Source organism: Neofelis nebulosa, chromosome X (assembly GCF_028018385.1).
Source record: "Neofelis nebulosa isolate mNeoNeb1 chromosome X, mNeoNeb1.pri, whole genome shotgun sequence".
In the NCBI taxonomy this organism is placed as follows: domain Eukaryota; kingdom Metazoa; phylum Chordata; class Mammalia; order Carnivora; family Felidae; genus Neofelis; species Neofelis nebulosa.
The window spans coordinates 87,884,038-87,899,387 of NC_080800.1; positions in this window are offsets into that span (position 1 = coordinate 87,884,038).

Consider the following 15,350-nt stretch of genomic DNA (forward strand, 5'->3'; position numbering starts at 1 on the left):
TGGCAGGAGGGTGGTTGAAAAGTGGGCAGGTGTCCCAAGTGGAAGATGCTCATGGAGGTGGGAGATTGGAAAGAGGGAATGCAAGTCACTGACTAGGGCAGTTGTCCTATTTATGGCCCTTTGTATGGAAAAGCCCATTAGAAGTGGCAAAAAGATGGCACGGTGGTGACAGCGGCGTGGGAGTCAACCAGTCAACCAAGACCTCTCGGGTCGGAAATCCTGGCTGCAGTGTGTGCTCACTGCTTCCCTCCCAAGCTTCATCTTTCATCTGTCATTTTCCTCTTCAGTAATTGTTCTGTTTATCTTCCCACTTCTAACCCAGACCCAAGCAAGTCTGCTCCCCATGCTTTTCCATTTGACCCAGGGAGAAACTGAGGTACCCAGATTATTTCTTAATGGGCCTTGCCTCTCATCCTGTCACAGGATGGCCAGAAGTCTGGACACTGTGAGCTGGGACTCTGGAAACCAGCCCACTCACTCAGGTAGGGGAGGGTGCTGTGTGTCATGCCAGCTGTGTTGCTAAGATCAGTGAAATCACCGAAAATGCAGATATGATTAATAAATTAATATGATTAATCTCTAAATCGAGCCGTAATCTTTCTAATACGTAGGGAAATCACTCACTGACAGAGAAAAAGGAGGTTTGTTTTTTTTTTAACAGGCCCACCAGCCTGCTGTTGCCACACAGTTTAGAGTCTGTCACTGGCAAAGCCCAAATTGGAATTGGCTGTTGGGTCTGCTGTTTTTCCTCCCTGCCCCCCACCCTCAGAGGCTGACACAGTCTAAATACAGCTCGACCTGCTTTGGGATTCTGGGTGATCACTGGAGATGATGAAGGCTGGTCTTTAACCTGAGCTCCAGCTCCATTTCATTGTTACCTTTAAGGACATTTTCTCTGTGGAGTTTACCATCCCTTTAAATTGGCCACAGCTACAACCAAACTCAGGGTGTCTCCTCTGAATCTTACTCTCCACACCGATTGCCAGCCCTGAGCCCTTTCCGGCATCTCTGTCTTTATTAGTGACACCATCGTTCGTTCTAGAGTCGACAGGCTGAGTCTTGGAATCGGTCACCCCCTCCTCATGCCCATTAGTCACTGCCAGGTCTTGGCAGTCCATCTCTCACAAGTGCCTCATGAACCCATGCCTTCTTGACTATTCCCACTGCTGCCATCATAGCCACACTCTGGTTCCCTCACGCCCGGACTCCTGCAGCAGCATCCCGACTGGTCCCTCCACATGCTGCCTTCCCCTCCCTGCCAAGTGATCCTTCAAGCTGCTGCCAAAGGAATCTCCTTAAGACATCTTTCATCATGTCACTTCCCTGCTCAAGAGCCTATAATAGCTCCCTTTTGCTTACAATATCAAATGGAAACTCCTCTCTCTGGTATCCGAGGCCTGCCTTCCACAACAGCTGAACTTCACCATGTATACATATGCTATATACAATCCTGTATAGAATTTTATATATGTGTGTGCATGTGTGTTTATATATATACATATATATATACATATATATACATATGTATATATATATATAATCCCTCTGACCTATTTCTTCCTGACCCCCATTTCTGTTAGTCTCCTTATCTCCCCGCCCCACTTGTACCCCACTCAGAGCTCACTCCTCTCTCTGCATTCATCTTTCTGCTGTCCCCCTAGCCTGCAGTAGCCCCCTTTTTTCCATCTCTGCAAATCCTTCCATCACATCTCTAACAAGCTCAAGTCCAGCCTCTGCCGAGAAGCGTTTCTTGATCATTCTAGCCCTCATCGGCTGCCCCTCTTTTTATAAGTTTTCCTTGATTATGAAAGGGATACCTGCCCATAGTGGAAAACTTCTAGAGTACAGAAAATATAGGGGAAAAATAGTCACCCATGATTCCCCCTCTTTCATTTTGGGATCCAGACCTTTTTGCCATCACAATTTAGCCCTTGATTATACTGTGTCATGTTGCCTTGACTTCCTGTGCATTCCCCTTTGTCCTCAGCTAGGGAGTGAGTTCTTCAGGGGCCTCTGTGATCTGTGTGTCATGCAGGGCAGTGCCAGCCATGGCTCTGCTACTTCCTCTTCCAGGTGAGGAATGCAACCCAGACACAGAGCTGAGAGTTCAGGGTTCATCATGCCCTGCAATCCTGCTGCCTGACGACACAACCCTCTTGTGCGGTGCTGGTTTCTTTCTCTTCAGGAAGCCTCTGGCTTTGAGGTGACAGCTTTAATTCATCCTGTGGCCAGAATGAGCTTCTCCTAACCTGTTGTTATTACCTTGCAAGAGTCAACAATTTCCCCCTTTGCCCATTGTACCAAATTGAAATCTCTCATCCTGGCCTTCAAAAACCACTTGCCAGTTCACTTACCTTGACTTTCCCATCTGACTAACCTATCTCTCATGGCTTCCAGTTTCTGTAACAGACTCCCTTCACTTGAGCCAAGCCAGCCAGTGTGCTATAACCTCAAAACCTAACTCCCCTAACACCTGACAGTGGGTTATTTGCTACATATTACCCCCCAACTCCAGCCTCAGGCCCTATACAGCCTAGTCCCTCTACCTTGAGTCCTGTCCCTATTGCCTTGTTGCTGTCTGGCACTGAGGTCCACAATCCCGTCGACACATGCTGCCACTGACCTCAGACTCAGGGTGCAGCCTTCTCTGTCCTTATGTAATCATTCTGTATTCAAATATTAATATGTGCTTGCTATTCTATTATCATATCAAAGCATTCCCCAGCCAGTTCCCACCTGGGTTCTGTGAGCAGCATTAGGTAGAGCATGTACTCTGGAGCTGGCCTCACCACATACTGCAATTTCATGGTGTTGAAGACACGATTTTAACATTTTGGAAGTGAAATACTTCTTACAATCCATGGTGCATTGTAATTTAGTTGCCAGCATCTTTTCTGTCTCAGGGAAAACCCAGGGAAGTGTTGTCTCTAACATCTAGAGTCAATGAAATGAAGTACTAGGTTACTCAGCCTCTCTGGGGCCCAGAGCCTTTACCTGCAAAATACTTAGACATCAGAGGGTTGTTGTGAGGATTCAAAGATAATATCTATATTGTACTTAGCACAGGGCCCCACACTTTGGTAGAGGCTCAATAAATGTCAGTAATTTTAATTTCCCAACTTTATAAACTATAAACCCCTCAAGGGCAGGGACATGTTTTTCCCTCTTCCAGCAGATGGCATGATGTGAAGGGTGGAAAAAGCTTCCCTTTCTAAAAATACCTTCTTTACTAGACTGCCAAACAGCTGAAATTTCAACATTAATCACTCCTTTGAGTTAAGGCATTATCTCCTGAAGACCTCTGTTAAAAATGCAAATATGTCACTTGGGAAGGTAACACATTAATTCATTAGCATTCATGATCCCATTTGTGCAGATGAGTTTATCAGATTAACTAGCTGGCACCAGGCAAAGCCGAGAGCCCTAGCAAGGGGGCTAGTGAGATACATGTCTGTGGGTGGGAGTGGAGGAGCCAGGGGACAGGCAGTCCAGAGTGTGGGGCCACCTCCCATATTCTGGTGCCTTTTGGGGTTTGTTGGCAAGACTGTGACTGCAATAAACAAGGAAGGAGCTCAGTGACAGGGACAGAAACACACTGTTGGGAGGAAATGTAAGGTTGGGAGGACAGTCCTTACAAGGTCATCTGGTTCAGTCTGCCCCTGAAATTTGTAACTCTCATCAGCAGGGCATTCACTGCCTCCTAAGGGAGTCTGTTACATTGTTGAGCTGTTCTAATTAGAACATTTTTTGAGATTGAGCTGAAAGCCCTCTCTTTCAGTGACTTCTTTCCTTCCTCTTCCTCTTGGCATATAGCTATCACATTTCCTTAAGTCTGTCTGTCTTTTTTTAAAGTTTATTTATTTATTTTGGGGGGGAGGGGCAGAGAGAGAGAGAGAAAGAGAGAGAGAGAACCCCAAGCAGGCTCCATGCTCAGCGAGGAGCCTGATGTGGGACTCAATCCCACGACTGAAAGATCACAACCTGAGCTGATTCGAAGAGACAGATGCTTAACTGACTGAGCCACCCAGGTACCCCCAGTCTGTATGTCTTTTGACTTTCAATTTATTTTACTTTTTTGGCTAAATCTGCTGTTGGGGAGGATATTTTTCTTCTACTCTGCAAAATTCTTCTAGCTGGTCTAAGAATTAAATTGACATGAGGCAGATTAACAGGAGAAAAAAACCCAAAGTTTAGTTACATGCACACAGAAACCTGGTAATGAAATTGAGACCTAAAGAAATAACCAAGGAAGGCAGTCTTTATACTTTTTAGACAAAGAAACAATAAATCTGTGAAGAATTGACAGGACAAAGAGAACTGATTTCCGGGAGCTTCAATCAGTAAGGAATTCTAAACAGAATTTGGGCTGGGGTAGTAAATTAGTAAAAAGTAACAAAGGCTGTTTCTACAGCCTTCTCAGCCCTGAATTCCCTGTCTCTGGTGATAAGGATGTTTCTTTACATCCTGATCCAGGGAGGGGACCTTTCACATGGGAGATTTATTTCCTTTCTGGAGACAAAGTGGAGGGTCAGAGTGTTCTTTTTGCACTGGCCGTTTCTTTAAGTAATCTTTACTAAAAAATAATCAATATGCCAACGTGGCACATTTTTGGGTGACCTGCCCTTGGCCCCTACACTTCCCAATTTGCTCAGTGATTCCTTGTGTGGTGTGATTGCACAGCCGAGCTTCCTTGGAAGGGTCCATGAACCTCCTGGAGTTGGACGCAAAATGCTGGCTAAGTGTACCTGAGTACCTACATGTCTTCCCTCTGGCTCCGTAGCTTCCCACAGTGGTCCTGGACCTAGAAGAGACCTTAGCCTACTGCCTTATAGTATCTCAGTCCCTTTGCTTTGGTAACGCTCCAGAGTTTGTGAGAATGCTTCTCAGGGGCCCTGCATGGGACCAAACACAGTTCTACTGTAACCAGCACAGAACACAGTGGACACAGCGCTTTTATGAATAGCTTGATAATGCACAGTTCTCATCTTTGGAGAGCACTCAGTTTAATGGGTGAGAACATCTTGTTCCCAGGTAACTGACCCTTACCGGGGCTAAGTCCCTCCTTTCAAAGAAGCAGCTGGCTCCCTGCCCCTCAGTTTACCGTCTTGAAGAGCATCTTTATTTCTCTCTCTCTCTCTCTCTCTCTCTCTCTCTCTCTCGGTAGCCTCCCTTCTAAGCAGGTAGAAAGGGGCTCCTCATTCCAGTTCTTTTTAATTTTTTTTAACGTTTATTCAGTTTTTGAGATACAGAGAGAGCATGAGCAGGGGAGGGGCAGAGAGGGAGAGGGAGACACAGAATCCAAAGCAGGCTCCAGGCTCTGAGCTGTCAGCACAGAGCCCGACTCGGGGCTTGAACTCACGAACTGTGAAATCATGACCTGAGCCAAAGTCGGATGCCTAACCGACTGAGCCACCCAGGCACCCCCTCATCCCAGTTCTTTTGGTAGGAGCCAGTGGGGAGGTCCCTTGTGGCGACCTGTCTGGTCAGGCCACTTAGTAGGCTAGCAGAGGAGCCGTGTGACTGAGCACAGCCCTCGAGTTGTCTCCACTGCCCCCACTTTCCCAGTCCTGTGCACTGTAAAGAAATGATTGGTTCACACATAAAAGAGAACCCAGAGAGAGAGCACTGAGGCTCACAACTAGCCCTTCTCGAGGCAGTGGGCCTACGAGGCTTTAAAGGTTGGAGTTTCGGGTGACTGGTGGTGTCAGTAGAGAACAAGGGAACAAATTTCCAATGCTTTATGAAGGGCCAGCTCTTTTTTTTCAATGTTTATTTATTTATTTTGAGAGAAAGAGAGAGAGTGCGTGCACAAGCAGGGGAGGAGCAGAGGGGAGAGAGAGAGAGAGAGAGAGAGAGAGAGAGAGAGAGAGAGAGAGAGAGAATGAGAATCCTAAGCAGGCTTCCACTGTCAGCACAGAGCCCAATGCAGAGCTCATGAACCATGAGATTATGACCTGAGCCAAATCAAGAGTTGGCCAGTTAACCGGCTGACTCACCCAGGAGTCCCAGGAAGGGCCAGGTCTTAAACATAAGTGTGTCAACATGAGAAATAGACATGTCTTTGGGGAGACAGTCCTCCCTCCATTCCTTCCATTCTAGTCCCCCACACACAGCCCCAAAAGGCTAAATATTAAAGATACTTGCGACTGTGTGGGATAGGAGCAAGCCAACTGGTAAGTGGCAATCACCTGTAATGTGTGACATGAAACAGCCATAGCACCAGGGCCCTCTGGTCAAAAATTTCTCCCTTCTAGCCTTGATTTTATATATATATATATATATATATATATATATATATATATATGTAAATATATTTACAAATATATTAAATATATATATTATATATATATATATATATATATATATATATATATATATATGTAAATATAGTACTTGATCCAAAGTCACCATCACTGCCTCCACTAACTCTAAGGGTGCCTACCTTCTCACCTTTTATGGTCACTCTTTTAAGTATAGGTATCAAAGCCTGTTGTGAAAATGCACATGTTATCTGAGATGGGAAATACATCAAATAAAACACTCGTCCTGCAAGCTGCTCTGAAGAAATAGAAAGAAAAGATTCTATGGCCGAATACATTTGAGAAGTGCCACATCCACCTCTTAGACCCTCACAGTGCACATTAGTGCATTAAAGGCTCTGAGAAGTCCCGCAGTAGAGAAACCTGCTGATACTGTTTAAGGTTTCCAGTATGTATTTGACCACAGATCACCATCCTTCTGTTTCCCCCTCAAATACAATCTATTAACATCCACACAACAGCTTGGGGGAACTCAGCATTCAGCCATGACCCACCGGTTCACACCTGGATACACAAATGACTCAGTGCTCCCAGGGTTCTGCAGAAATGGGACACGGATGAGGGAATATTGCTGTGGGGCAGCTGTACAAGACTCTTGGGGCAGGGAAACACACTTTGGGAACCTGGGCGAGGGCACCTAAAACTGGGGAGGAAAACAAGACAAGGGATGCTGGAGACCAGCTCCCCCCACCTAGCAGTTCTGCTACTGGCCAGCCCTGGTAGGTTCTTTGCTCTCGGCTCTGAGCCAACAGTGAGCAGAGCGGAGCAGCTTTGGCCAGCCCAGGACCCTGCAGGGCCATGTGTGGTCATTGGCTTCTCAGCTGGGGCCTTTCCTGTTTCATTCCCTGCCTGCTGTCCTCTATTCCTTCCCCGGGCCTCTGGTGCAATTCAGCCTCTCAGTGTATGTGTTGATACATTTTACTTGGGTCTCGTTCTTCCCTTTCCCTTCAATGGGACTGAGGAGGCTTTTGAGGTTTGTGACACTACAGGGAAGAATGAGAGCATGGGGTGGGTGGAAAGGCAAGGAAAAGAACATGCCTCTTCTATAGGACCTGGGGCAAAGTCTGTATTTTCTCCTCACCCCATGAGCAGGAAGGGGCACTTCTATAGCTGCTGCTGGGCCCTGGGGAGGTACCAAAGATACTTCTGGAGGCAGAGACTCCTACCTTTTGCCAAGAGAATCTAGGAGGAGATGAGGATCAGAAAGGCACGGGGGTACATAAAGGCAGAGGCCATAAGGGTTAAAGAATCTAGCTGCTATCTGGTAAAAGTGGCTTGGGTTGGGGAAGGATGGAGGGGGAACAGAGGGAGGGAGAGAGAGAGGGAAAGAGAGTGAGAGAGGGAGAAAGAAGAGAAAGTATACACACAATAGTGTGTGTGTGTGTGTGTGTGTGTGTGTGTGTGTGTGTGTGTGTGTGAAGGTAAATCTGGTGCAAAGATGGTTGAATCTTTCCTGACTGAGGAGGCTTAGGGGACACCCGGATACTTGGCAGGGGTGCATCAGGATCACAGAAGTGACTTGTCAGTAGGGAAAAGGGATAAGATCTCTATAGTGTGCTAGCTCTTTCATCATCAATGAAACCAAGGAGACAGAGCAGGGTCACTCCCCTCCATACAGGGTGCAAGAGTGTGAGTGTGTCCATTGGAATGCATGCACACCCAGTGGCCTCTGAGGACTAACCCTGCAAAAGGCCTCTCAGGCCTTTTCAAAAGGTTTGAACCCCCACGACTTCTCCCACCACCAAAAGCCAGGGAGGGGTTGCTGGTACTGATGATGCCCCCAGGACCTGATCTCACCTAGTTTCAATGCCTCTAATGCCAGCGAGTCAACCTCATCACTAGGCAGTTTATTCCGCTGCCTAACTGCATTAAGGTTAGGAAATGGGCTGTTTCCCTCTCACTTGATTCTATTTTTAGATATGAAGACCCCAGGCTTTCTCTGTCTGTCTCTGTCTCTGTCTGTGCCTCTTCTCCTCTCCCTCTCCCACACCAGATCACCGAGGCCTGCGGTGGCACTCTGTGTCCCTAGTCACACAGATATCCCACTTTGGTTTGAAGCCTCAAAATGTCCGAACAAATCCTCAAAATGTCCGAACAAATCTTACAGTTTGGATGCCGAGTGCCACCTCGTGCTCCAGGACCAAAATTTCTTTTTCTCCAACATATGTAGACTTCAGCTCTTGCCTGTCAGGGTAGCCCTTTCCATCTTCCCTTTGGATTTTGCTGTACCTTCTCCGCTGCAAAGACCCTCCCCTGACCAGAAACTGCTGAAAGAGAAAACCTACCAACTCCCCGCCCCCTCACCAGCCCCCCTCCACCGTCACCCCTTTGGAAAATTCAAGACTAAAACATTGTGCAGTAAAAAAGCCCTCACTCGCTCTTCATCCCCCCATCCCCAGCAGCCCAGCAAGGCATGGTAGTGTGGTTAATGGATGGAGCATGGGCCAGACGTCTGAACAATTTTACGCTACAAGTGCAGTCTCAGGATTTACTTGTATTCAGTGTAATTCCAGATGCCAAGGGAAGCTGAAGACTATGACTCGGGCCTTTCCCTCAGGACACTTGTTCACCAGCTAGGGAAAAACACACAAAGGAACTTGCAGGTGAAACATCCTTTTCATTCAACCAACAAATTTTCACGGAGTACCTCCTATGTGCTCAGTGCTGTTACAGGTGCTGGGGACACAATGGCAAACAGGACAGAAAAATATCCCTGCCTTCATGGAGCATAGGTTTCTGTGGGAACACATTTGAAAAGCAGAAAAATAGGGGCACCTGGGTGACTCAGTCGGTTAAGTGTCTGACTCTTGATCTCAGCCCAGGTCATGATCTCGTGGTTTGTAAGTTCGAGCCCCACATTGGGCTCTGTGCTGACAGTGTGGAGCTTGCTTGGTATTCTCTCTCTCCCCCTCTCTCTCTGCCCCTCCCCTACTCATGCTCTCTCTCTTCCTCAAAAAATAACTAAACTAAAAAGTGACAAATAAATGATCACTATTTGTATTGATAAGTGCCAGGAAGAAAAGAAACAAGGGGCTGGGGTAGAGAGTCACAGCTACTTCAGTTGGGGCAGTCAGGAAAGGCTTCTCTGCAGAGGTGACATTTGAGCTGAGAATTGAATGGCTCGACGACAGTCCACACCATGCTCCTCAGACAGAGAAATCACAGGGGCAGAAAGAAGTAGGGAAGGCTTTCAGAAGCAGATGGGGTTTTGCTGGGTAAAGCACATGGCACAGAGCCTTGGCCACTACTTTGGGAGCATTGGTCTTGCTCTGGCAAAACTGAGACATGCATTTCCACTCAGGTAGAGGCTCCATGGTCTTCTTGAAATCTGAGATGGGCACTCTAAGAGGAAAGGCCTTTGAGATTTCTCCAGGGGATCTGGCTATAAAACCCTGTCTATGTCACACCTAGCAGTTCCCAACTAGAAACATCGAGTGTTGCCAGGTAGGACAAAGTCAAAATGATAGCTAACGGGTGAGGGGAAATCAGGGGATTATTGCAGCTAGAAGTAGAAGTTACGTGATGGAAAATAGTGAAAGGTATGTGGGCTGGGGCCAAATTGTGATAAGAGGACTTTGGACTTAATCCAGTAAGCAATAGGAGGCTGCTGTCAGTTTTTGAGCAAGGAAGTATAAGGAAGACGAAAGAAAGTCAAGGTCCTGACAACTTTTGGTAACCAGACTCCCTCCTGCCCAGGACATGTGGGCTCCCCTCAAGAAACATGGTCATGACCATGGGCTCAAATCCCAGTTCTGCCATTTACTGACTCTGAACTTGGACAGTTACTTACCTCCTCTGTGCCTCAGTTTCCTCCTCTGTAGAATGGAATTTTGCAAGGATCAAATGAGTAAATCATTATAAAATACTTAGACAGTGCCTGATATTTAGTTAGTACTCGGTAAACTTTAGCTACCATTATCCAAGGATGAAACTGGTATGAGGGGTTGCAGTATAGACACTGTCATGAATCTGGAGTTATTTTTGGTCACAGTTTGATCATCTGGGGATTCTAAGAAGCTGTGAACATTGCCTAGGCTCAGGACCAATGCATACAAAGTAAGTCGGTCCTCTGCCCCAATAATCTTTTCCATTGGCCTTCTACCAGCATCTAAAACCCCCCACTGTTCTTTAGTGGCAATCTGGAGACTCAAGCATGTTTAACTGAATTAAGGTATCCTCTTATCTGGCTGTTAAAAAAAAAAACTTGAATATTAGGTCATTGGTCATTGTCACCTGGGATAAAGCAGAGCTTTGAGGGAGTGGGACACAGGATGATACATTAGTTATCTTATTGCCACATAACAAATGATTCCCAAACGTAGCCATTTAAAACAACAAACATTTTGGGGCACCTGGGCGGCTCAGTAGGTTAAGCATTCGACTTCATGATCTCACAGTTCGTGAGTTCGAGCCGCGCCTCTGGCTCTGTGCTGACAGCTCAGAGCCTAAAGCCTGCTTGGGATTCTTTGTCTCCCTCTCTGCCCCTCCCACACTCACACTCTGTCTCTGTCTCTCAGAAATAAATAAACATTAAAAAAATTTAAAAAATAAAACAAACATTTTAACATCTTACAGTTTCTGTGGGTCAGGAGTCAGGGTGCATCTTAGCTGTGTGGTTCTGGCTCAAGGCCACTCACGAGGTTGTGGTAAAGCTGCAGGTCAGGGCTGTGGTAACTAAAGACTCAACTGGGGTTGCAGGATTTGTCTCCAAAACTCATTCATGTGGTTGTTAGCACGCCTTGCAAGTTTCAGCAGTTCCTCGCTGGGTCCTCTCCGTCAGGCTGCTCACAGCATGGCAGCTTGCTCCCTCCAGTGTGAGCAGAGAGAGAGAGAGAGAGAGCATGTGACCAAGAGCAGGCCAGCTCAAGGCAGAAGCCACAGTCTTTTTATAACCTTATCTTGGAAGTGAAGTCCCATAACTTCTTCCATACACTTTGCATTAGAAGTGAGCCACGAAGTCCATCTCAAGCTCAGGGGGAAGGGATCCAGAAGGATGTGAATATTGGGGGGTGAAGATTATTGGGACCATTTTAGAGGCCACCCACCACAGATGGATAAGAATTGATGGTACCTGGGGGGAAAAAAAGGTCCTAGTTAAATGGAAACTCGAATACCCTGGCTAATTGGGGGTCAGCATAAACAGTTACTGGACTTAGTGGTAGCCAAAGAAACTGGGTACCAAAAAATTCAAAGAGAAGAACCAGAAGGTAGAATGGATGGTAGCTGGGAGGTGTTTGACCCACACATGGAGTTGCTAAATGTCTGAGACCCTCCTGTGATCCAGGCCCCAATTTGTGCAAAGTTCTCAACACCCCCCCCCCCACATTGCTCTTGCTTTCGAGGCCCAGCCCTGTGAGCGTGGCCAGGAAGAGAGGATGGAGCAGGGATGATGCCCAGGAAGCCCAGTGGCAGCAGAAGCAAGACAAGGGAATGCAGGTTCAGCAACTGCATTTGTTTGCAGTTGGGAAAGTTGTTAATTTTAGCTTCACACAAGGGGCAGAAGCAGGAGGGTTTGTCATTTCTGCTGAGCTAGTCCTTGGCTGCCTCCCACAGGCCACTGCCGCCGTGTCAGCTCCAAGCCTCTGTTTGCAGGCTGGTGCGCTTGGCTAGTAGTAACGAAGGGCTGCGTGGGCTGGGGGTGCCCTGGGGCCCGATGAGTTGGAGGCCTTGGGTAAGGGGGCCCAGCGAGCCCTGGGCAAAACAGTACTGTGGGCTGGTCACTGCCTGCCTGCACCTCATCATCATTCCTTTTATCACCCCTGTTTTTCCCTTCCTTGCTCTACCACTTGCTGATTTTGTGACCCGGGGCAAGTCACTTTATTTCTCAGTGCCTCCATTTCCTTCTCCGCAAAATGGAGATAAATAGTCCCCAGCTTACAGGGTTGTCGTGAGGAATTGTGGGCTCATGTAGGTAAAGCACCAATAAATGGTGACTGTTATGACTTAGGTACCGAGCTCTGCCTCAGGGCACCCAGCCCAAAGGAGGCAGGTCTCTCCCAGCTCAGGACCCCACTTCCCAAACCAATCAGAATACCTCTCTGGGCATAAGTGGCTTCTTTTGCTGAGGGCTTTACATAGATTTACAAGCATTAGACACTCAAATGATCTCCAGTTTACATAAAACAGGGGCTCAGAGAGGTGAAGTGACTTGCTCAGGGGCACATAGCTAATAATAAGTGGCAGAGTTGGGACCATAACCCAGATCTGTCCTAGCTCCAGATCTGCCCTTTTTCTATCCTACTTACATACAGTTGGTTGGCCCTAAGCACGATTTCAGGATGAGATAGGGGTAGACAGTGGGGCCAGAGGCTGGTTACAAAGGTAGAAGGCTTTGGGTCCCAATCGTACAACTTTCTGGAGTCTTACAAACTTGATTTTGTACTCTATTTCCACATGGATGAGCCAGGAGTAAAGGTTCTGGTTTTGTTTAATGACACTCTGCCACCCTCACCCCAACACACACACACACACACACACACACACACACACACGCATGTGTTTTTCTACCAAATGGCTAATTTCCTCTTGATCACATTTCCGAAATGACGAAACTCAGAAACAGGTGTGGGTGTGAATGTTTGAGGACCTGTTCAGAACGCAAAGCTCTAAGAGCACAGCCATCCTCCTGGAGATGCAGATACCCTCTCCTCGTTACCAAGGGAAACCTCATTCCCCTGCAGCAGGAAGTAGGGGTCTGGGCTGGCCACAGCTTGCCCTGGCCTCACAGCTTAGGGCAGACTCACCCTCTCCTTCATGTGCGATAGCTGCAGAGAGAGAAGAGCTCGAAACCCTTGGAGCTTGAGGGTAAGGAATTAGCAATGGAGACACTTAAGTGAAGCTTGGTCTGGAGACAGGGAGGCCAGGTGAGGACTGTGCAGATCTGAGAGGTCGAAAGAGGATAAAGAAGAAAAGGGACAAGGATTGAGAGAAAGGTAAGGGAAAGGGAAGAGAAAATCCAGGAAGAGAGGCATGCAGGAGACATGAAGAAATGGAGGAAACAGGAGGGCAAACTCAGATCACAAAATGCAGAAATATCCTGAACAAGTGGCCTTCAGAATTGCCACACAGCGGGGTGCCTGGGTGGCTCAGTCGGTTAAGTGTCTGGCTCTTGGTTTTGGCTCAGGTCATGATCTCAAGGTTCATGGGTTTGAGCCCCACGTCGGGCTCCTCGCTGACAGTGCTGACAGTTCAGAGCCTCTTGGGATTCTGTCTCTCTCCCTCTCCCTCTGCCCCCTCCCAAATAAATAAATAAACTTTAAAAAAGAGTTGTCATACAGGAAGAATGTAGGGGCCACATAGTCTCCCTGGTAGTGGGTTTAGGAGGCTTGTCTGGAAGCTGCCTTTGCATATTTCTTGGGGATACTCGCAGTGGGCTGGTGTTGTTAAAGATTCATGGGGAAGGGTGGTTCCTCCCCCCGAGCCATCCCTTGGCACTGCTGCCACCAATGAACCACATTTATAAAGTACCTACTGTAGGGGTGCCTGGCTGGCTCAGTAGGTTGAGGGTCCGACTTTGACTTAGGTCATGATCTCATGGTTCAGGAGTTTAAGCCCCACATTGGGCTCTGTGCTGACAGCTCAGAGCCTGGAGCCTGCTTTGGATTCTGTGTCTCCCTCTCTCTCTGCCCCTCCCCTGCTTGTGCTCTGTCTCCCTGTCTTTCTCAAAAATAAACATTTAAAAAAAATTTTTAAAAATAAAGTGCCTACTGTGTGCCAGAGAAGAAGAGATGGAAGAAAATCAAACAGCAGGGAACAAAGGGAGAAAAGCTAAAGGGTCCCCAGAAGGCCACAACAGGTTGAACTTCCCTGAAGTGGGTAGAAGGGCAGGGGCACTGGGGGCTTTCTGCTCAGCAGCCCGAGGAGGTCAGGTTGACTAAATGAAGGGCCGGTATGGGAGTGGGGGAGGAGCAGAGAGAGAGGGAGACACAGAATCTGAAACAGGCTCCAGGCTCTGAGCTGTCAGCATAGAGCTCGATGCGGGGCTCGAACTCACAAACCGTGAGATCATGACCTGAGCTGAAGTCGGATGCTTACCAACTGAGCCACCCCGGCGCCCCCAGAATCTTATTTTAGAGGACTATGAGGCCCACCTCCACCGGCAGCATGACTAGCTGTGAATTTAGAGTAAGGACACTAAATGCATCTGAATATGTGTGTGTGTGTGTGTGTGTGTGTGTGTGTGTGTGTGTGTATGCAGGTACATTCCCAGAGAGGAACTGTTTCTCTCCCAGTGCACAGACGCAGTACACACGCGTGAATAACACACATGGCATGTGCAAGCGTGATTATGCTGTCTGCTGTCCAGAGGTGGCAGTGGGTCTTCCCTGGGCCTGTGAAGGCCACTTAATCCCAGCTCTTTTTCCACCCTGAGCTCCCTTCAAGTGAGTGCTCTGCCCTGCTCCGTGGAAGAGGGACCCTGGCTGGGAATGTGTTTTGTTTTCTGTGGTTCCTTTTTTCCTCTGCCCCAACCTTAGCCTGAGTTGCTATTCCCTCAACGACATCCAAAGGGTGAAGCAATCATTGATTGGTTCGAAAAGAATCTCTGAGCCAATGAAATGAAGGCTCAGCCATTGTTTCCAGATGCCTAAAAGAGAATTATCCAGAGATGGAGCAAAAACCTCGGTTGACCAGAATATTTGGGGATGCGCAGATAACAACTGTTTTCTAATGGGTCAAGGGCTTTCATTTCAATGCGCTGTGGAAATCCTCTCTCAGGTCTGAGGCCTGTTTCTTGCCTTAGGATGTAAGGACCAGTGAAATGGATTCTGTGTTTGTTTGATGCCTTGCTTTCTAAATATCAGCTCCAATGTTTAGGATCACAGGAAGATGGTATGGTAGAGCAGTCAGAACACTGGATTCTAGAAGTCAGGGGGCATGGGTTCCACGTTGCAGGGGAAAATGTGTACTGAACACAGACCATCCCCCTAGAAATGACTTACTTGAATTATTCCCTCATGCAAGCTGAGTTCATTATCCTTTGCCTCTTTCTCAAAACAGCTGAGTGAAGAAAGAAATGTATATGATCAATTG